The following is a 24,403-nucleotide window of genomic DNA, read 5'->3' on the forward strand; positions in this document are numbered from 1 at the left end:
TGGAAGGGCAGAGGTAGCATTCCCAGTCTCACGCTTGGCCTGCCCATTAGTGTATGCAGATTGAGCAGGGGCAGGGCTGGTGAACAGAAGTGGCCTCAATTATATTCAGGTGTGGTTGGCAGAGTGGTAGTGCAGAGTGCAGGTGGTATTGCAGATTGGTAGTGCAGAGTGCAGATTGGTAGTGCAGAGTGCAGAGTGGTAGTGCAGAGTGGTAGTGCAGAGTGGTAGTGCAGAGTGGTAGTGCAGAGTGCAGAGTGGTAGTGCAGAGTGGTAGTGCAGAGTGCAGAGTGGTAGTGCAGAGTGCAGAGTGGTAGTGCAGATTGCAGAGTGGTAGTGCAGAGTGCAGAGTGGTAGTGCAGAGTGCAGATTGAGAGTGCAGAGTGCAGATTGCTAGTGCAGAGTGCAGAGTGGTAGTGCAGAGTGGTAGTGCAGAGTGGTAGTGCAGAGTGCAGAGTGCAGAGTGGTAGTGCAGATTGCAGAGTGGTAGTGCAGAGTGCAGAGTGGTAGTGCAGATTACAGAGTGGTAGTGCAGAGTGCAGAGTGGTAGTGCAGAGTGCAGATTGGTAGTGCAGAGTGCAGAGGGGTAGTGCAGAGTGCAGAGTGGTAGTGCAGAGTGCAGAGTGGTAGTGCAGAGTGCAGAGTGGTAGTGAAGAGTGGTAGTGCAGAGTGGTAGTGCAGAGTGGTAGTGCAGAGTGCAGAGTGGTATTGCAGATTGGTAGTGCAGAGTGCAGATTGGTAGTGCAGAGTGCAGAGTGGTAGTGCAGAGTGCAGATTGGTAGTGCAGAGTGGTAGTGCAGAGTGGTAGTGCAGAGTGCAGATTGAGAGTGCAAAGTGCAGATTGAGAGTGCAGAGTGGTAGTGCAGAGTGGTAGTGCAGAGTGGTAGTGCAGAGTGGTAGTGCAGAGTGCAGAGTGGTAGTGCAGAGTGGTAGTGCAGAGTGCAGAGTGGTAGTGCAGAGTGGTAGTGCAGAGTGGTAGTGCAGAGTGCAGATTGGTAGTGCAGAGTGCAGAGTGGTAGTGCAGAGTGCAGAGTGGTAGTGCAGAGTGCAGATTGGTAGTGCAGAGTGCAGAGTGGTAGTGCAGAGTGCAGAGTGGTAGTGCAGAGTGGTAGTGCAGAGTGGTAGTGCAGAGTGGTATTGCAGATTGGTAGTGCAGAGTGCAGATTGGTACTGCAGAGTACAGAGTGGTAGTGCAGAGTGGTAGTGCAAAGTGCATATTGGTAGTGCAGATTGGTAGTGCAGAGTGGTAGTGCAGAGTGGTAGTGCAGAGTGGTAGTGCAGAGTGCAGATTGAGAGTGCAGAGTGCAGATTGAGAGTGCAGAGTGCAGAGTGGTAGTGCAGAGTGGTAGTACAGAGTGCAGAGTGGTAGTGCAGAGTGGTAGTGCAGAGTGGTAGTGCAGAGTGCAGATTGAGAGTGCAGAGTGCAGATTGAGAGTGCAGAGTGCGGAGTGCAGAGTGCAGAGTGGTAGTGCAGAGTGCAGAGTGGTAGTGCAGAGTGCAGATTGAGAGTGCAGAGTGCAGAGTGCAGAGTGGTAGTGCAGAGTGCAGATTGAGAGTGCAGAGTGCCTAAAACACATTGCCATTTACAATGCCATTATCTCTAACTTAAAACAAACCCGAGCCCTAATGCATTCCTAATGCTTGTTTTCCAGACTGCAGAGACAGCAGTTTACTGTCACTGCAGTCCGGAAAAAAGTGCCAGGGCACAAAACAGCCAGATGGAGACCCGTTTCGAGACAAGCACATGGATGTGCGCTGCCCACACTGCTCACTTCTCACTAATGGAGAAGTTACGGCATGACGTCATTCCAGGTGAGCTTTGTGGGGGAAGGGAAATCCTTCAGAGAGAGTCATTTTCTCTCTGGATTTCCCTTCTCTTTCTGAAACGCAAGAGCAGCAACATTGTGGTAGGGTCACCAGGGCTTTAATTGGAAGCTTTTTCAATATTATATGTAACAAGATATAGTTGCAGCTTATTTATCTTATGCAACTAATAACCATTGACAAAGCCAATAGTCCTGACTTGTTGTAGGTATGATGTTACTTATTGTATCACATATCTGGATGCAATGACAGAAACAGCAAAATACAAGTTGGGCGGCACACTATACTAAACAAAGATTTTTAGCGCAAGTGTTTAAAAGCCACGCCCCTAATTAGTGGCCACGCCCCTTTGAGAGACCCCCTAGTTTTTTCATCCCACTTAAAGCCCTGCCGAACATGACGCGCAGCGGGCGCGTCCCCGATGAGGGAAGGCGTGTCAAAGGCAAGCCTGTCTGCACCCGTCCGCGTCCGGACTGCAGCCAGTGCCAGCCATGCTGCTTGTGGCTCTCTTGATGAACGTATCCACTGGTCCAGGGCACAGCTATTTAATATGGTCAGTGACTGCGAGCACACTTTTAAACTCGACCGTATAGGGTCTTTCCCTTTAACAAACTGTCACATCTGTCAATATTCACCTATGGCAGATTCCGTGCTACCTATCCCGGTTTCATATACAATCCCTGCCCCCTCTGACCGGACTCTGACTCCCTCCTACCCTTTAAAGGTCTGCCTCATTAACTGCAGATCCCTTCCTCACCACGCCCATGATATTTGTCTCTCTTTGAAAGTACATACGTGGGACTTTATGTTCCTAACTGAAACCTGGATCAAATACAGCTCTAACCCTGACCTCACACTAGCCATTCCGGCTGGTTACCGTATCCTCGCGGCCAACAGGGCTGATAACAAATCTGGGGGAGGGGTGGTGGTGGTCCTTCGTGCTACCTGGGAAATATCACACCGGAAACTCGAAAATATGGGGCCCCTAAAAGCCATGTTCTTCTATATCACGATAGCCCCCAACACTATATGACCAGGATCTTGCTCTAGAGACCCCCTAACTCCCCTGCCAGTCACCTGTATGGTGCAGCTGCTGACCTCTCGCTCAAGCATGCACATTTTACGATTCTGGGAGATTTTAACATACATATGGATGATGATGATTGCACCAAAGCGAGTCAACTAGCAGACACCGTTGACAGCCTCAACCTGACACAGCTGGTTAATGGCCCCACTCATTCTGCTGGCCATACGCTAGAACTGATTTTTACGAACAACCCCAATTTGAAAATAGCCCAACCATCACCGCTCCAGTGGTCTGATCATTTTTTAATACCTTTCTGCTTGGAACTGACTTCCTGCACTACCAGACCCCCTCTTATCTCAGGAAAAAGGAGGATGTGGCGCAATGTCATCAGCAATAGCAAGACACCTGCACTTTCTACAACACCCCTGCAATTGTCAGGGAACCCTTCATCAGATTCAGTAAGCTTCAACAGTTGGCTAACCTCAGGCCTAGATATTGTTGCCCCCCTCAGACCTATCACCTCCTCTAGACAGAGACCATCATCCCCTTGGTTCTCTCCTGAGCTCCGTGCTGAGAAAAGCTACTGTAAAAAACTGGAGCATGTCCATAGATTATCCTATGACCCTGCTGCTAAGACGGTATATAACAAAGCCCTAAAAAATGTCCAAAAACTAAAACGCACCACTATGAGAGACATACAGCCTGATTCATGAAAACCGGAAACTGCGATTCTCAATTAGCGAAAAATTGCGACTCGCTATTGAGAAATCGCAGATCGGAATTCATGATGTTTAGTGATAAAAAAAAGCGAATCGCATGCGGCCGCAAAAGCCGTTTGCGATTATCGATAATCACAGAAAAATCGCTATTTCCGGCTACATCCGTGTCGGGATTGTGATATTGCAAATAGCGATATCGCAAATAGCGACATCGCAAATAGCGATATCGCTAATTGCGAGATCGCAAAATCGCGAGATCGGGAACACGGGTAGTCGCATTTCGAGCATAGTGATGACATCACAACCAGGAAGCAGCCAGTTCCCACCCCCATTCAACACAGTGAGGCAGACCTCGAGTCAGCAACTGGGAGAGCTCCTGCTAGTCTGTTTGGATTCCAACTGTGAAACTACAGTGCTGCAATGTCTGAGGATGCAGTTCCTGGGCCCAGCAACACCACAGGGCGGAAAAGAAAGTTAAAATTTTCCGAGCAGGAGCTGGAGCATTTGATAGAAGGGGTGGTGGCCAACCACTCCAAACTGTTTGGCAAGGACTCTAGGAGGGTGGCGGAGCAGGAATAACGGAGGATCTGGCAGGGAATAGCGTCCACGGTGAACTCTGTGGGTGTGGCTGATAGGTCACTGGACGAACTAAAAAAACGCTGGTACGACCTCCGAGGTCGTGCCAAAGAGAAGGTGGCTGAGCGGCTTGGAGAGGCATCGGGCACTGGAGGGGGAGGACCTACAGTCCCTCCAAACACAGCCTTGGAGGACCAAGTAGAAGGCACGCTGGAGAGGGAGGCGTGCATTGGAGTGACTCGTCTGGACTCCTCCCGCCCTACCCAAGACAACCAAGGTAAGTGGCATGCGACTGCGACCCTGTCCCCTATGAATGTCCATGACCATATAGCCTCCCATAATGTTCCATAGTCATACCATTGTTGCACACCAGGTAATGCCCTGAAGCATTGTGGGACATGTAGTGTGGCCACAATGTAGAAGTACCACAATGCAGCCAGACAGGTTCCAAAGTACGCAAAGCCATAGCCAGTCAGGGAATGTCACCCAGCATGCATGTAGCAACTGCACGTGTGACAGATACATGCAACTAATGAACGTCCACTTACCCTCACAGGTGGCGCAGACAGCAGCGACAGAGAGAGGCTGCAAATAGATGAGGAGGCCCAGGATGAGGAGGAGGTGCCGCCACATACACAGACACCAGCCCCTGCCGCAGCAACAACACCAGCAGCCAGGTCCACCAGTGGTGTGCCTCCTGCGTCTGGCACAGCAACCACTGCCGCAACCAGGCCCACAACTAGTGTGCCCCCAGCCTCAGCCGCAACAACTACAGCCGCAGCCAGGCCCACAACTAGTGTGCCCCCAGCCTCAGCCGCAACTACTACAGCCGCAGCCAGGCCCACAACTAGTGTGCCCCCAGCCCCTGCCGCACCAGCGACGCCTGCTGTGACACCACCAGCAGCTGGTGCTTCTACCACAGGGCCCGCAACAGCGGCAACACAGTGGCCACCCACTGTGTCAGGCCAGCAGAGCAGGCGTGGCAGGTCTCGCCTGCAGACCACTGCAGCTATCAGCAGGAGGGGAAATGGACAGCGGCTGGCCAGAATGAGCGTGGAACGACGCATGCTCAGTATACATCAGCGCCAGGCACGCCGGCAAGGTGCCATACAGCTACAGCTGTACAACATTGGGCGCAATGTGGCCGGAGTGGGGGACCGGATGGACCGCATGACGGCGGCCATGGCAGGTGTGGGGGAGGGAATGGCCCGCATGACTGCAGCCATGGAGGCCAACACTGCAGCAATTACTTCTAAGCGCAACGCAGCACGCCGGCGCCACCGTCAGCTATTGACCCGGCTGACGGCCTACACCAGGTCCAATTATGTTATAGGCAATGCCACATCACAGTTGTCGCGGCGGTCCCTTGCGCAGCAGCAGCAGCTCATCCAGTGCTGCGAGGATGTGGCGAGGGTCCTTGAGCACCTGACCACTGCTGTGACAGCACTACCCCCTCCTGCTCTACCTGCCACTGTTGGGGGTGATGATGTCAGTGAGGGGACATCGAGCGTTAGCAGCCACTCTGCCCCACTAGTAGGGGCACTCAGGCGCAGCACCAGGCCCACGGCAGGTACACGTGCCTTGGATGAGGATGAGCCGCAGAGGCGCTTGGGTGGTACGCGCAGGAGGCGCACTTGACTTGATATGACTATTTCCGGCACAGGCTGAGTATAAGCCTGCCCTGTCCTTTCACACAGCAGTATGCTGAAATACTGTTAGCAATGAGAACATTTAAAGTGGTACCATTATTGTGAATGAAACAATAATATTTAATTTTGCAGCACACATTGGCGTTGTGTCATTATTACATTTTGCATGCATTTGTGATTTGTGGGGTGAGGGTAGAGGGTGCACTAGAAACTGTTTATTGTGATGTGGTTGCGGCGTCTGTGGCCTTCAGCTGGGTTCTCCCCGCGTGCATGGCCTGCATGTGCAGGTGGCCGGTCGTCCCCTTCCGATTCACTGCCAGAGATGTCGACAGGTATCCGGCGCTTGGTAGCAATGTTGTGTAGGATAGCACACACAGCCACAATGCGGCAGCACACTTCAGGACTGTAGTACATGGCCCCACCTGTCTTGTGAAGTATGTGGAATCTGCTCTTCAGTAGGCCAAATGTTCTCTCTATGCAATTCCTTGTGCGTATGTGTGATACGTTGTAACGCCGTTGCTGTGGTGTAGCAGGGTTGAGGTATGTGGTGAGGAGGTATTCACGCAGGGCGTACCCACTGTCACCTGAATGAGAGGAGCAGAGGGTGAGCGCCTGTGCAGCGCAGCTAGTCATTCGCAATGTGACATTGTGGGCAAAGTGTACTTAACAAGTAGGTGTACTTCCCCGAAGTCTCCCCTGATCAGTCGTGTGTGGAGGCCGCTGTGGCGGAATATGAATGAGTCATGTGTACTCCCCGGGTACTGTGCCACTATGTCCCTGATGTATGTCTTTGCATTGCAGACCATCTGGATGTTGAGGGAGTGGTAGGACTTGCGATTGCAGTACATGTACTCCGTTCCAGCAGGTGGGCAAATGTGGACGTGGGTACAGTCAATGCATCCTATCACGTGTGGGAAACGGGCAACATTGTAGAATTGTAGCTTGGTCTCATCCAATTCCTGTTGGCTGGTGGGAAATTTGATGTGCTGGTGTAGCTGGGTCAGCATTGCGTCAAGGAAACTACGTAGGCAGCGGGACATGGTGGGCTGGGAAATCCCCCCAGCAGCCGCAACTATCCCCTGGAAGCTCCCGGAGGCCAGGAGGTGCAGGCTGCACAATACCTGGACATGTGTTGGGACGGCATTGATCCGCCTTGTTGGGTGCTGCATCAGGGGGTCAAGGTCCTGTATAAGCTTGATGATCATAGCCCCATTCAGCCGGTACTTTGCGTATATTTGCTCTCTGGTCTGGCCCAGCAGGGTGACCCGCTGGCGGAATATCCTCTTCTGGATTCTGCGTCTCCTCCTTGCTGCTCGCTGTAGCCTTCGCTGCCTGACCACCATGTACATTCCTGGCATTGTGAGACTCCTTCTGCTGTTGCTGCTTCCCCTTAAGTGTCTTTAGTCAGGCCTGCACCAGTTACTAATTGGCCAACGGTCTTTCAAAAAAATTTTAACAATGGGTTTGATGGTTACCACCTGCTTTGCGTTCTCCTTAAATTGCGCCTCGCAAAATGCGATTTTTGGCTTTTTCGCTAATAGCGATTTTTCATGAATACCGATTGCGAGTAATGTGTGATTTCGCAATTATTTTCACAGATTCTGTGCTTTCTCGCTATTTCCGATTCGCAATTGGTATCCTGCCGGCATTCTGCGAATATTTTTGCGATTTCGCTAATCTCTGTTTGCAAATTCGCATTTTTGATGGTGAATTCCGATTTTGGGAATTGCGCCCGCGATAGCATTTTCGCAGCTATTGCGGGCGCAATTTTGATTCATGAATCAGGGTGTATTTCACTAATAAGATCCACTTAGTGGGAAATTCGGCTAAAAGCCTTTTTTAAATTGTACAAGAATTCACTAAACCAGCCGTCACTACCAGTGCACTTCCCCCTACCACATCTATTCCACCTTTGCCCCCCACAGCCTAATCCTGAGCGTCCAGCTGTGTCGGTCAGCAATGACACTATGACCACATTCCGTCCTCGCTCTCTTGACCTTCGCTCCAAAAGCGTTTAACCTGCAAATCCAGATCACCCAGCGATCCATGCCCGGCTCAGATTTTTAAACTCCTGGCACCCTGCATCAACGCCCCACTTAACCAGATTTGGAACTCTTCTTTGTGCTCTGGAACTTTCCCTGCTGTATGGAAGCAGGCTTTTCTTGAGCCGATCCTCAAAAGAACAGATGCTGACCCTGCTGTTTTTAAAAAATATAGACCTATTTCTCTCCTACCGGCACCAGCAGAAATTATTAATCAAATAGTTCAGGAGCAACTTTCCACTCACTTGAAATCCCGAAATCATTGTCATGACTAGGGGTGGGCGAAAATTGCCTAGTCGCGCTACGCAAACTACCGTGAAACAGTAAAAAATCTCCGTGAGCACGCAGAGTCCCACAAACATGTAGAATTGTTTGTTGCACCCGCTCACAATGCTTTTTTCCTGTTCGCGAATGCTATTTGCATGCTCCGGGGGAAATATTTTGCGAAGAAGCATTTTGAAAGCGCGAACAAGCAACAATTTTTTGCAAAGCTGTGGATCGCGGAATTTTTTGCAATTCCACGTTCTCCACGGAATGCAAAATTACCCAAATTCGGCAAATTCCGCGAGCAGAACAAAATTTACTGCCCAGGCCTAGTTATGACATTCAGTTCAGATTCAGAACTGGCTACAATACTGAGACCGCACTCCTTGAAGTTTTTGAGAGTATCCATGAAGGCGTCAATTTGGGCAAATCAGCTATGCTGGTGCTACTTGATCTGTCCGCGGCATCCGTGGTTGCCCACCATATCCTTTTGGATAGGTTAGGTGACATGGGTATTCAGGGCACACCCCTGTCCTGGATCCGGTCCTTTCTGGGAAGCCGGTCTCAACAAGTCTTTCTTCATCCTTTCATCTCTGAAGAGAAATCCCTGCTCTGCGGGGTCCCTCAAGGCTCGACCTTGTGCCCTCTCCTTTTTAACGCCTGCCTATCGCCTCTTGCGGCGCTGGTAGAATCCTGCGGGATGAGGGTGATCTCCTAAGTGGATGACACCCAACTGGTGTTCCTTTTCGAAGAGCATTCCGAAGCTTCATTTTCTAACTTTAGAAACGGCCGGAGTAGCATCTCGGCTTGGATGTCATAGAACTGTCTCAAGCTTAATTTGGACAAAACCCAGGTACTCTTTTTTAACCATGAAACTCCACCCCCACCATTTTGGTGGCCATCAGAGATGAATCCTCCCCTCAAGCCTGTTGACTCAGAGAAATCGCGGCTTTAGATTAGACAATGAACCTTCTTGCAAAGCCCCAATCAGACTAGTGTCCCCCTCATGCTGTGGAAAGCTTTGCATGTTGTGGAAATGCCTCCACTTCCTCTCCCTGGACTCCAGTTGGACAGTAATTCAAGCTTTACTTACATCTCACTTTGACTACGCCAACAGTCTCTATCTGGGAGCTCCCGCCTATTTGATTCGACGTCTGCAGGTAATACAAAACGCTGCGGCCAGAGTAATTTGTAAAATTCCTTTCTGCCACTCGATTACCCCCCATCTTAGGAATCTACACTGGTTACAGGTGATTAAACGCATTGAATTCAAGTCTCTTACACGAGCCTTCAGGCTATTCCGGGGACATGGTCCTGTGTACCTAAGAGCTAGACTCAAGCACTATCACCACGACCGGACCCTTAGATCTAACCACCATCGTCTCCTCGCTATCTCCCATTTCGCAAGACAAGAACTGGTGGCAGGGCCTTTGCGGTCATAACCTCTAAACTCTGGAATGCCCTGCCACTCTCCATCCGCTCATCAGAGTCGACGTGTCTTGAAAACCTGGTTGTTCACCAACCTCTAGTTCTTTTCTCTGCGCCTAGTCACATGTCGTCTGCCTCAGCTCCGGGACACCCGCATTGGGGGTAGCTGTGCGCTTTATAAACGCCTAAATAAATAAATAGCCACCCAACTAGACACCCGCCTTTAGGGAATCACACCCCAGGTCAGAACAACTCTAAGCACCACCGATATTGTAAATCAGGAGCCCCTTCTGACCCGGCCTGCTGAATATTCGAAGCAGGAACGGCAGCTATCCCTCTTGCCACTTCACTGAATAGCATTATCAATACGGGCATCTTCCCTATGGATTGGAAAAAGGCCTCATTCTCCATCTGCTAAAAAATCCCCTCTCAATCGTAATGAGGAAAAAGCTATTGTCCCACCTGTAGTGTCTTGTAAAAAAAGAAAAAGATGGCTGGAACACTTTTGGGGCCAGATGTACGAAACCTTTTACCAGTCGCATAAATGCATTTTGCCGTGTACAGAAGGCAAATTGTAACTCCGTAACTTGATGCCGAATCGCATTTGGTATTAGGAAGGGGTGTGTTCCTAATACTAAATAGCACTGGTATGTATGAATGTTTTACGAATGAGAATACGGTTGCGAAGCTTTCACAGTTACAACCAAGTTCAAGTTTGTGATGACCCATTTGCAAACGGGAAGGGGTCCCCAAGGGACCCCTTCCCCTTTGTAAATGTGGGCGCCAACTTTTTAATATTGAATATTCCAAACAATAGCATCTGTGGACAGGCCATATGAATCAGGGCTTTTGTAAAAAAAGAAAAGGAAAAGCAATGAAACCCAATACCAGATCTCCACCCTCCCCTCCCTCCCGGATTCCCTCCAAACCTTCCCCCCAGTAAACCCTGTGTGCGTATTGGAAGGGAAAACTGAGTCCCCTAGCGCTTCTTACTCATCAACGCAGATCTAAGCTGTATCAGGGGGGCTATGTGAGTCGAAGGTACCTGGGACAGGTGAGCTCCCTTAGCTTTGTGCATGGTAAGGAACGAAAAGGGTACCAGAGATTCGAGAAGGTGGATCCCTTTCCTTGTCATGAGAAGGATATGCGCTCTATGCCAACACTTGCCACATTCTATGGAACCACCATATCTGGTCTGTGCCACAATGAGATAATACGTTTTGTAAAGCCGCGCCCAGGGCTATGCCTATTGTTCTACCTCACCGAGATTTACATTGGAATGTAAGTGCATTGGGTAGACCCATGACAACATATGCCAGGAAGTGGCACAGTTGTGTATCAAAGTGTTTGTCAATGTCATCAAGGACCTATTCCCAATAAGATGTGAGAATGGGGCAATCCCACAGCAGATGAGTCAATGTGCCTAAGGACCCGCAGTGTCAGGCCTAAGGACCCGCAGTGTCGGGTCTAAGGACCGCAGTGTCGATCATTTTTTTAAAACAGGCAGTGGTCCCACAGAGTTGACCACCGCCTACTCTTAAAAAATGAAAAGGTAGCTTTTCATTTTTATTTTTGAAATGCATCCCGTTTTCCTTTAAGGATATTGGACTGCATCGAAAAAAATATATTGCTTTATTTAAAAAGCAATCACAGGCATGGTGGTCTAATGACCCCAGCAGACTACCATCCCTGTGATTGTAGCTATCCATAATGGGGCGCAAATTGTGACCTGCCTTGTGAATATTGATGGGGTAGGTGCATTTGCAAGCCACGGCAAATCACTAACAGTGTCAGAGACACTGGCGGACGTCGCAGTTGGTGATTTCCAAATAGAGAATCACTCAAATTTGCTATTAGGAAAATGCAAATGCGCGATTTAGTACATCTGGCCCTTGGTTTCCACTGTACACCGTAGGCCTGTGAAGAAGCATTGGAGAGATGAGTGGAAGGTAGGCTTAGGATGTTGAGTTCTGACTTACACACAGCAGAACATACACGTGTAAATGTACTCTCTGTGTGTTGCATGGTTATTGGCAAGCACCTGGGCTGGCAGGATGCTACAAATGGCAACGCGATAGGGGATACAAAGCCCGTACACCTAAAGCACTCTTCCAGAGGGTTCGCCATAGTCCAGAAAACTGCTTGTGCGTGCCACGTGTGCTGACGTCAAAGTGCAGAATCAACACTGGCACTTGCGGAGTCTCAGCATAATGCCAGCCTGTATAAAACGCTTAAAGATAAATAAAGCAACATTGAAAGTCTACCTGTTGGTGGCCAGGAGCTGAATGACATGGTCACAAATAAAATTCGCATCATCATTATGCAAATTAATGCCATATGCTATACGGAGTAAGAACGCTAAAGGCGGATGCAACCAGGTTACGAAAGCAGTGCACAGCAATATTTCAGTACAAATCAAATTGAAATTCTTGTGCTTCAAAGCAGAGATTAACCCGGTGTTTGTGAATAAATGTTTAAACACAAATCGAGGGAATTTATCTGCTTTCATGGACTTGTAGTGTACTATGAGAAGTTGGCCTGGTATATGCTGACCACTGGTGATAGTGGGCACCTTGTACCCATCCAAACAGCCCTTATTGATGATTAGGTTAAAGACAACCTTTATTGAAAGCTATCCTAGTGGTAGCTGTGGAGAGCAGCATTCAGGCTAAGTCTCGAAGGAATGAAAAGCACCTTGTTTTTTCAGTCTATAACCTCCTGAATGACCAAATGAAAGGAGAACCGCACAGGTGTTATTTTAAAAATATGTATTTATTACTAAACACTCTCTACTATCTCTTTATGAGATTAGAACACAAAGAACACAATATTAAATCACTAGAACAACAGTAAATAGCACAATACACAGTGGGCTCCAGGGGGAGACCAAACCATATACTAAGAAAGTGGTATTACAACCACGACTTGACTAGACACAGTGCCTAGAGCATGTAGAATCGCTGGGACCCCAAGGAACTACCCAAGGTAGTGACACAGGGGACCCACAGGGGACATGTGCAGCGAGAGGACACAGACACAAGCTCCGTACAACTCTATGGGAAAGTTGTGGATGTAATTTTAAAGTTTTAAAGTTTAAGGACACTTAGGAGAGGACTTTGAGCAAACCCTTTTAAACACAGAAGGTTCTAAGGCCAGCACCCATGTGAGCACTGGAGTACTCGTGTTTCCTGACCCAGGGAAGCCGGGTGCATAGGTATCAAATGATGTCGGGAATCTTCGTTGTTTTCAATAAGGGTGGGCGTAGTAGGCGTAGTGGGGCTACGCGAAGCTACGTGAAGTGGGCATGATGCTGCGCCCGCTCACGAGCTTCGCGTAGCCCCACTACGCGCCTTCCACCTCCCTCCCGCCCTCCTTTACGTACATAAATTTAAGTTATAAGTGCAGTAAAAGTAAATAAAAGCACTTACCTGGTCTGCGGCGTCCCGGGGCTCCCTCTTCTATTTTGCGCCGACTCCTCCCATTGAAATGCGCATGCGTGGACGCCCGCGCATGCGCATTTCTCGCGAGGGGGCTCGGTGGACAAATGCCCACCAATGTCGGGTGCTTCAGGTGAGAAGAGGGGAAGCTTGACTCTGCAGCTACTGGGACCAGGAGACGTTGAGGTTGACCAAAGTCTGCAGACGAGCTGTCCTACAAAGGATGTCGAGGGCTGGGGTTCAGTGTCCGGATTGAACACCAACAATACTTGGCAACTGCAACCAACGTTGTCAAAGAAAAGATGCTTCGGTGTAGACCAGCAAGGTCCAGAGGAATCCCCCAGCGATGGAGAGTCAGGGCACATCTGGAGCAACCAGAAAAGCCCACTGAAAGTTAAAGTTGCCTTCACAGGGACCCACAGACCAACAGACCAGAGATTGCAAAGGGACCTTGAGAGGAATCAGTTAATACTAGCCGACTGAACACTTGTGGAATGTAGGCTGGTAATCTTTGGTTGAATCACTACTAGCGGCCTGTACTACAAGCAGCCCAAAGCACAGCTTCAGGGGTCGCCGGAAAGCAGATGCTTTTGCAAATGTACAGGGTATGGGTTGCACGGTCCCCAAAAGGGACACGGTTCTCAGGTTTGCTGAGAGCATTAGTCAACCTCGGGGACACTTGGAAACCAACCTCCTGTGTTGTAAAAGTCTTCGGGGTCCTCAGGGGCTTCGGAGATGCAAACTGATCAGATGCGTCTTTGGTGCCTGCTTAGCAGGGGAGTAACTCCTTTACTCCAAGGGAGATTCTTCAGTCATTTAGCGCAGTGTAGATCGTCAAAATACTTGGTTTGTGTAGCAGAGTTTCGTCCAGGAAAATCTAAAGTCCTGTAGTCAGGGGTTCCTACTTTATACCCAAGGAAGCGGTGGGACAAACTCTGGGGACCCACCTATGGGAGGGTCAGGACAGAGGGGTGGCTACACCCATGTACTTTGTCCAGTTTCACACCAGAGCAGGAGCAAATGGCTCCTGCAACCGGTTTGAGCTGAACTATACACGGGCACACCAAATGTGGCCCCAGTGCAGACAACAAAGCACTCTCAGAGTGCACCCACCCAGCCCCAATACACTAAAGCCTGTCTGGGAGGTGGTTACACCTTTCTGTGATAGGAAGCCTATTGTCATGCCTTCCCCTGCTCGAGCTCAGCTCAGCAGCCGGAGGGGAGACTCGTGTGTGTGGCTAGCAGCATCCATCTTGTAATGCCAGGGTCTGTAAAGCTGGTACCGGGTGTACCGGTGAAGTAATTTTTCTCCCTCTAGGAGTGTGGAATCATACCGCCCACACAAGTTACTGGTGTGGAGGCCTCCGGGTAGTTATGCGCTATATAAATATAATTTTTCATTTCATTTCATTGCAAGGTGTTTGACACCAAACACAACATGTTTCGATGCAGCAGTTTTAAAGTTAGAATTTACCGAGAGTTTATAGTACACTTAAGAGTATATGGTGGGCTGCATCACAGATCAACCCCGGAGAATAGATTCCGAAGGCTGCAGAGAGGCTCTGCTCATGCATGAGCACCCTCTCAATTAAAACCCAGCACCCTGCCTTCAGGATTGATAAGGCCGGCCATAGGGTGACTGATAGGTTTATATGTGCAGTGAGATAATATAGATCTAGTGAACCTATATCTAAGTAAGGGGTGCATGCACCACTTTACACAGGTCGCAGTAGCAGACCTATGGTGTCAATTTGAGTGGTCTCTCAGGGGTGGTAGCCCCTGGGATGTCTCGGGGGTACCTATGCCCTAGGTACATAGTATACCATATACTAGGGACTTATAAGAGGTACCCCAGAATCCAATCTGGAGTGTACCTAAAGTATATAAAAACAATTTAGGGAGAAAGCAGATAACTGGGGTCCTGAATGATTAGCAGTGTCCCTGTCAGGCTAAGTCGAAAACCAGCAAAACACCGGGAAAAAAGTGGGGGTAACCATGCAGTCAGATTCTACCTTCCTACATGTACAAACATTTATCTACTTAGTACAACCACTAACGACTCATCGTGCAATGATGTGCTGTGAAGAGGCCTCAGAAAGAGGGTCAGGGATGTGCTAGTGGAGGTGTCAGTGAAAGAAGCTGTCCGCCACCAAAGCTGCCAGGTAGGGGCTCAGAACAGCTCCCTAGACCGCTATCAAGTAGAGAGCTCTGATGGAGAGCAGAGATGAGATCAAATCTCCCACAAACCGTTTAGGCTGACTTTAAAGCCAGCACATCACGAGGCACTAGAGAAGCTCTGTCGAATCAAGTTCCACAGGAATCACCTAAGAGAACTCGTGTTCACCAATGTATATATGGCTGCTGCATTCCTAAAACTGTCAACCGCATTTAATACTGCCAAGAAACACAATATTGGCAATAGGTGGACTGCATGGATAGAAACTTATGAAGGTTTCATAGATGCAAAAGACTATAAAAAAGATTATAAAGTATCTGACAAACAAGACTGGTGAAAGAGTGAAAGAATCCATGAATAAGATACCACAAGAAGGTGAAGTGACGTATGATTAAAACAAAAAAACTTTGAATGTCAAATTTAATCCAGTGCCAAATCTGGATTATGAAAAATACATATTCAGTCAAGAACAACAGAGACCAGGTGAAACCATCAATTTGATTTTTAAAAAAATGGAAATTCTGGTGAAACACTGCAAATGCAATTAATTTAATGATAAGGAAGCTACCTGCCTCAGAGTAATCAATGGATGTCTGCCAGATTGCTTTCGACGACGAATGTTGAATGAAATAATTGGACAGATATTCATCGGCTGTGGTAAAGAGTACCATTTCATAATGACTGCAAGGCAAAAAGAAACTCCAGTGCGTCATAGCGTGAGGACAAAATGGCCAACCGAAAGCTACCACAGCTACGTTCGACACGCTCCCCCAAGGCTAAGTGGTCACACCAACTAAGGCATATTGACACCAAATAAAATTGATCATCGTCTAAATCATTTACAAAGAGTTCCTCGGTATCAGTTTCTAGTGAAAGCGACAATGACAATTGTGCAATGTCGATGTTTACCTCAAAAGGGCATTTACATGTGGGACTAGTTGAATATGAGGAAAAATCCAAGGTGAATAAAAATCAGCATGAAAAAGCACCACAAACATTTAAACATTTCCAAAGATCACTCTAAAGATAAACGGATGTTCGATAAAATTCATAATTGACTGCGGTACGTAGATAAATATCTTGCCTGAGAAGTATAACAAATTATCTCCGTTCCCACAACTTATGAAGTCAGAGACTAAAGTATACACATGGGCTGCCTCAACACCCTTAAAGAGTCAAGGTTCATTTGTAGCCACGGTGAAACATAAGGGGCCGATTCACAGAACTAATTTAAGACAAAATTCTAAACTTACTACCATTTTGGTATTCACAGAAGGCACTTACTCATTTTGGTATTCACAAAAGGCACTTACTCATTTCGGTATTCACAGAAGGGACATAATCAGGAAAGGTGGTAGGAAAGTTGGATGGGGAAAATATAGCCCTTTTTTTTTTACTTTTGTTATGTTCATAGGAAAATACAATAAGCTACGGGGAAATTGGAGACGAGATCAGCTTTATAACCTACCCATCGGGCTTTTTCTATCCACCTCACTTTTATTTTCATTTGTCGGGCAAACTGAGCGAGCTGTGACGTACGGAGCACTCTGACGCCCACAACTGGGTGCCCTATGACCCAGGAAGTCTCAAGTTATGGTGGGGGATGGGGGGTTGGTTTTTAGTGGTGGGGGGAGGGGGAAATACATGTAAGGTATTAGGGTAGAAATCATAGATCGATTTGTCGTTAAGAGAGCTGTTCTAGGAGACAAGGTAGATCCTATTGGCACTAATGGCTAAGTTAAAAATTCTGACCATTAACATCTGTGGGCTAAATGATTTAAATAAAAGACAAAGAATAGCAATAGGTCTCAAATCAATCGGGGCAGACATCGTCTGTTTGCAAGAAACTCATGTGGAGGGGTCCCAAATACATTTATTGAATTCACTCGGGTATAGAGTTGTCACAGCTACAACTCAAACAAATAAAACTAAAGGGGTAGCTATTTTAGCACGGGGTGGAGGTGTCCACTTCATGAGATCTGTATCTGATAAATTTGGCCGATGGGCCATCTCAGATTGCCGATATGGTAAGGGAAAAAAATCTCACGGTCTGTTCGGTATATGGTTGTGTCAACGATGATCCCGATCTTTTGTATTATCTTTCTAATGAATTAGCAAACTGGCCTACTCCTATGATTGTTTGTGGCAATATAAACCTAAATCTTCCACCTAACTGGTCATCCGGGCATAACTTTAGCTACCAGGCTAGGAAGCCAAAACCATTTAGAGCCCTCAGGGATCTAAGTAATACTCATGCGATTTCAGACTGCTGGGAGATGAAAAATCCAACTAATCCTAGGTATACCTTTTTTTCATACCCCCATTGCAAATTTGCAAGATTGGATTATATTTTTGCATCAGATACCATTGTATCGAAATGCTCGGTTGACCGTTTACCAAGGGTCTTTTCCGATCATAATCCCCTAATCGTTAGCATAGAAATAGGGAACCAACAAAATGACCGCAGTAACTGGACGTTCGAAAGGGCTTTACTGTTTAATGTAAAGTATTGTATTCTTATAGAAAACTGGATCCCAGAATTTTTAAAGTATAACCTGGGGAGTGTCCCGCTGGAAGTAGTATGGGATACACTAAAGGTGGGAGTAAGGGGAGAAACTCTCAGATTCTCAATTAAAAATAATAAAGACGCAAAACAAAATTTAATAAATCTTCAGGATAATCTTATTAGTAAAGAAGAAGACTTGATGATTGCAGTCCAGGGAATACTAACATTGAAGGGGCTGTAAGAGATGTTGCCATCGCAAGAAATTTAATAACGGAAACCTTTACTACCAAAGCTATTTATAAAGCCACTTTGAATAGGGAGAAAGTCTATGAGCTCAGTGAGCAGGTTGGACATCAATTGGCAGTCTGTACAAGAGAGCAGAATAGCGATAATACAATCAAAAAGATTAGAGACCCCATCAATGGCTTTACCTGCGAGAGATTAGAGACGCATTTCAGAAATATTACGAGGATCTTTACACTGAGTCAGGAAAGAGTCAGTCTAAAATAGATAATTATTTGGATCTCATTACGGGGGCACAACTACCCCAAACTGATAAAGATACCCTCGCTGGGGCACCACAATGGGTCCAAATACTTTTGTCCATCAATAGCCTCCCACCCAGCAAAGCAACGGGCCTAGATGGAAGCCCAGTGGAATTTTATGTTAGATTTAACAAACAATTATAAGAAATTCTGCCTAAGTTGGTGAACCATGTCTTCCAGGGTGGACGACCACCTGAATCCTGGGATCGGGCTAAGATTATTGTCTTCCCAAAAAAGAATAAAGATCAGACAGAATTAGGGGCCTATCGCCCTATTACTTTGATAAATAGTAATGCCAAAATATATTCTAAATTACTCGTTAGCAGACTAGCCCTAGTAATTCATAAAATCATCTCCGTCAGGCAGCACGGATTCGTCCCAGGCAGATCTACCACCGATCACATCCAGAGGGTGATTAAACTCTTTGACATAGCAGACGTAACAGGAGACTCTATGGCACTAATACTTTTAGACGCCGAAAAAGCTTTTGATAGGGTCTCCTGGAAATTTCTATGGACTGCTATGTCAAGGAGTGGAATAGGGGGCGTATTCATCAGCGTGGTTCGCATGATGTATGCCAACCCAGAAGCAGTGGTCATGATAAATGGCGAAACCTCTGACACCATTAAAGTATCCAGAGGGACTAGGCAGGGTTGCCCTTGTTCGCCTTTGCTATTTGCCATATTTATTGACCCTTTCATCCTTAGGTTAGAAATAAATCCTTCTAAAACTTCAATGAAGACTCCCAATGGTGAAACCAAGTCCTTGGCATACGCCGATGACATTGCAATAGTCACCACCAATCCAAATGCAGCAGTTAACGCAATGGTACAAGACGCAAAAACCTTCGGCGAAATTTCTGGATACAAACTAAATCAGAACAAAACCCAGATTATAATTAATAGCAAATGTAACTTTCAAGATGAAAGGGTGATGGATAAGGCGATGTATCTTGGCGTTAATTTTACTTCTAACCTAAACAATCTGGTAAAACTTAACGTGAATCCACTAATGAAACAAACGGAAAAAAGTTTAAGAAAGTTGCATAACCTACACTTAACAATCATAGGAAGATGGAATCTAATTAAAATGTTATTTTTTCCTAAATTTTTATATTTTTTCCGTACAATCTGTTTAAACTTTGACCCACTGATATTTAAAGAAATAGATGGTATTTTTGCCCATTTTATATGGGGGTACGGAAGAACCCGCAGAGCCAATAGATTTATTACCATACCGACAGACAGAGGAGGTCTTGCGCTTCCTAATCTTAAAGCCTAATGGTGGGCGTCAATCCTTAAATATAGTAGATTGCTGTTAACTTCAAACCAAGAGGAAATTTTAGAAAGATCCGTCCCAACCCCTCAGGAACTTATTCTTGGCAAAGCAGCGGGTGATCATTTGTGGTTAAAAAAGTGCGCTTCAAAACCCTTAAAGGAATCTACTCTGCCTGGAATCAGGTTCGCAAACATTTGCGGATAGGCCGGTTCTCGTATTATACTACCTTCATCTGCAATAAAAGTCTCCCCGAGATTTTCTCTGACACTTGTATGAAGCGGTGGATCAGGTTAGGTATATCCCAATTTGGCTCTTTGTATGAACCAGTAGGCTTTAACTCATTTAAATCCTTAAAAAATAAATTTGGTTTAGAACACCGGGACTTTTTAAAATATCTACAGGTTAGGGACTTTATATTGAAAAAGGGGGGTGGCAGGGTAGTATTTCAGAAAATTGAGCTAATCGAAACATTGATTCATTGTAGCAGAGTAAAAATTGGGGCATTATATAACAATTTAATCACTGGTTTTCACGAAGACCTGGATAAACATATATATATATAATTGGCAGAACAAACTCGGTACCCCAGCTATCTCCATCCAGAAGGCATTTCAATTTTCTCAGTCGCTATTAATGTCTCCTAAATTGCAAGCTCAGTTCTATGAAACCTTTTATCAATTATATTACACCCCCTATAAGTTAGCAAAATGGAGTACAGGCAAAGGGACATCATGCCCAAGATGCGCGATGCCAGAAGCAGGTTTAATACATATGTTTGCTACATGTGGGGCACTTGGCACCCTTAGACGAGAAATATCTACTTTTCTTTCAGAAATATTTGAGACACAGATAGAGATTACAACTGCAGAAATAATATTGGGGGTAGATAGGGATATTCAAGTAGATAATAGAAAGGGACTTTTGTTTGCTTCAATGGCAGTGCTTAGAACCTGTCAGCCTCGTCTTGGCTAGACCCAGATCCCCCGACCTTCCAGCAATGGCGGGCGCGATTGCTATCAACCTATAGCCTGGAAATAGCTATATACAGTAGGAAGGGTATTAATAAGAAAAAAAGGATTAGAAATTTGGTACCCACCTAAGCATTGAATAGAATGTCTAGAATAGTAATGTCTCTAATTGCCAAGATGGTATTATCAGTATGGTTTTTCTTGTTATAGTTTTTCATTTTGTTTGTATACTCAAATGTAAGCTGATCTTGATATTAGTTAGATGTAAACTTGCCTGTATTGGGATGGGTGGGGAGGGTGGGGTGGGGAGAACAAATTGTCAAGAAAATTTCCTTCAATAAAGAATGGTTTAAAAAAAAATGAATGTTTATTATGAAATTGTAAGTCAATTTCCTTCATTATTTGATGGGTCGAGAAAAATCAAAACAATGAAGATAAAGTTACACATAAATGAGGATGTTAGTCCTGTTGCTCAAAAGCAGACAAGTTGTGTTGCACTTGCAAGAAGCTACCAAAAAAGAACTTCATTTATTGCTTAAACATGACATCATTGAACGTTCCACTAGTTCAAAACCATGGGTTTCTTCCATTGTACTAGAGCCAAAAATAAACAGAAAAGGAACAGTTCACATATGCATCAACATGGGTCAGGCCAACAAGTCAATTGAGAGAGAATTGAGAGAGAAAGGCCTCCAGGTCAGTACATTGCTGATTTTATAACTCAATTGAATGGTAGCAAAATTCTTCTGTCGGCTCAACCTAAATAAAGGATATCACCAAAAATCCAGGTACATTACAACCTTTTCTACGTAAATTGGTTTGTTTTGATACAAGCGATTGAGCTTTAATATATCCTCTGCTGCAGAACTTTTCTAAGAGTTCATTTGACATATCATAGAGCCTATAGTAAATACATTTAACTCTAGTGATGCCATATCGATTTTCAGAGCGATACAGAAAGAGCATGACAGCTCTCATGCAAATATGTAGTTTGCTGAACAATGCAAGCTTAGCTCTGCATGCTGACATATGTGAAAACCAAAGGACAAAAGAGCTAATGGTGAAGCATCTGGCCACGGTAACTCTATGGTCCCCTGAATTTTTGCCAATTTAAGTTTGAAAGCACCATTGTACTTTTCAACTAAGCCTGCTGACTGCGGATGATTGGCAGCATGGAACTTCTGCTTAATACATAAACAATCACAAATCAGTTTATTAATTTTAGGATGGAAATGACTTCCGTTATTACTCAAAATCAAACGGGGCAAGCCGAAGCGAGGAAAGAACTCCTTCAGGAGTACATTTGCAGTCGTAACGGCTGCATTGACTTTAGTGGGATAATCCTCGACCCATTTACTGAATGCACACTGACAACCACCAAAACAGACTTCAAATTATTACACCTATCTAGTTTGAAGTAATCCATCTGAAGGATCTCAAAAGGAAAAGTGGGTGGGGCAAAATGACCGGGTGGTGTAGGGGTACCCTTTCCAGGATTGTGCATTATACACAAAACACAGTACTTCACTAAATGTTAAGGTGTTTTTGAAACATTGTCATTCTGCCATACAGGGTCTAACTACTTGCAATACCTTTAGCACTAATATGGGCCATTGTGACAACTGGGAGAATATATGCAACTGGTAACATCCATCTCTGCTTCCCTGGCTAATCAACCCAATATCCTTCATCGTTCAATTGTGCTGTACTTTCTTGCTGCATTGCTAATTCCTCTACTGTGGCCTCGCTTTGTATCTCCTTCACATTCTTGATTGTATCCTCAAACATGGTAACTTCAGGCACCCACCGAGTGGGACCTGCTACAAACATTCTTTTCATTTTAGTCAGGGTTTCCTTAGCTGTCTGATCAGCAAAAGCATTTCCCCTACCTACATAGTCAGTGACTTAGCCGGTGGGCACTACACTCTATTATGGACAATTTCTTAGGGAGTGTCAAAGCAGACATACGCCTCAAAATGAGGGGCCATTGCTGAACCTTTGTGCCATGCGAAGTAAGAAACCCTCTCTCTGTAGAGTCACCCAAAGTTATGTGCGACTCCAAAGGCGCACTGGCTCTCTGTATAAATATTGACAAAAAGTCCCTCACTAAATTCGCCAGCTCGTATCAGGGCTAAAAGCTCAGCAGCTTTTAGCAGTCCTTTAAGGAGGTGTACCCTGTGCCCTCCAGTAGTTTTCTTTAAGGAGGTGTACCCTGTGCCCTCCAGTAGTGTTCATTAAGGAGGTGTACCCTGCGCCCACCAGTAGTGTTCTTTAAGGAGGTGTACCCTGTGCCTTCCAGTAGTGTTCTTTAAGGAGGTGTACCCTGCGCCCACCAGTAGTGTTCTTTAAGGAGGTGTACCCTGCGCCCACCAGTAGTGTTCTTTAAGGAGGTGTACTCTGCGCCCACCAGTCGTGTTCCTTAAAGAGGTGCATCCTGCACCCACAGTAGTGGTCTTTAAAGAAGTGTACCCTGCACCGACCTTTAGTGTTCTTCAAGGAGGTGTACCCTGCACCCACAGTAGTGTCCTTTAAGGAAGTGTACCCTGTGCCCACAGTTGTGTTCTTCAAGGAGGTGCACCCTGCGCCCACAGTAGTGTTCTTCAAGGAGGTGTACCCTGTGCCCACTAGTCGTGTTCTTTTTTTTTTTTTTTTTCTTTATTTTTATTCCTCATATACCAATTTGAGTGCTCTAGACGGAGATCCTCTCCCCTCCCCCTGGCATTACAATGTTACGACCACAAAATTTGACGCCAGAGAGAGCCGGAAAAAGGTACTCCCTTCTAGTATTTACTGTTTGCTTTATCCACCTCAGCCTCTGTAGCTTGGCGACCCTCGGGTTGGTTGAGGACTAAGCACCAACAGTACCCAGGTGAAATCATCGGAATACTCTCATCTGTTCCGCCATGCCACCAGGGGCTCCCAGATCTTAGACTCAGAGGAAACATCGCATGCTATATCAGACTCACTAATATAAATGATATACCTTAAGCAACCAGAGAAAGTGGGAGCATCTTCAGATTTCCATGCTTTACATATTTCTCGCCTAGCCAATAACATCACGTAGAAAATAAATTTAGTCTGCTGATTTGCAAGCTGGTAACCCGTCCCCAGACCAAACAGAATCATTGCCGGAGAGACCACAATCTGTGTTCCTAGTACATCCATCAAAAAACCCTCAATTTGTTTCCAAAACAAGTTAAGGCTAGGACATTCTACGAACATATGCATGTCATCTGCCTCTAACAAATTACACCTTGGGCAGCTATATTGTAAGTTTGTGATCCTTGTCAGTCTTTTTGGGGAGAAATACACCCTGTACAGTGTAAACAGATGGTTTCGTTTAAGTGGAGCGGATTTTACTATTCCGTTCACCAGACTAAAAGAGTCCCCCCACAGGTCTACTAGTTTGTTGCTATCCAGCCCCAGACCATTTCCCCAGAGATTTTGAAGTTCCAGATCCGTAACTCCCTCTTTTTCCATCAAAGTCTCGTACCAAAAAGCGAGTTCTTTATCCCAACGCCCCTTTCTATTTACAGAATCAAATTTCGGGTTAGACGCACAATCCCATATTTCCGTAGACCACCAGCTTGACAGCTGGTAATATTTAAATCTTGTAAGGGTTCCTCCCGTCAATCTAGAGAAGGAGTCCCACCCCAATAGCTGCTGATCGTTTTGTAGATCTTTCCACTGCATTAACCCTGCTAATTTAAGAGGGGTTGACAATTGGTCTCTAAGGCATTCTGGGGTCCCTGGAGAGTCCCATATTGGGGCCTGAGAGGCGTAGTATGGAATTTGTAATTTTCTCCTAAAGAAAACCCAATTCTTCAGAGCCGTAAGTAGAACCTTTAGCCTAACCTTTTTGTAAAATCTGGGGTCTCCAAACTTAAATAAAAAGTATTCGTGGCCTTGGGGGATACTATGCAGTATTGCTTGAAACAAACGACCCAAAAAAGACATATCTGCCTTA

The sequence above is a fragment of the Lissotriton vulgaris genome, chromosome 9, assembly GCF_964263255.1.
Source record: "Lissotriton vulgaris chromosome 9, aLisVul1.2, whole genome shotgun sequence".
Lineage (NCBI taxonomy): Eukaryota > Metazoa > Chordata > Amphibia > Caudata > Salamandridae > Lissotriton > Lissotriton vulgaris.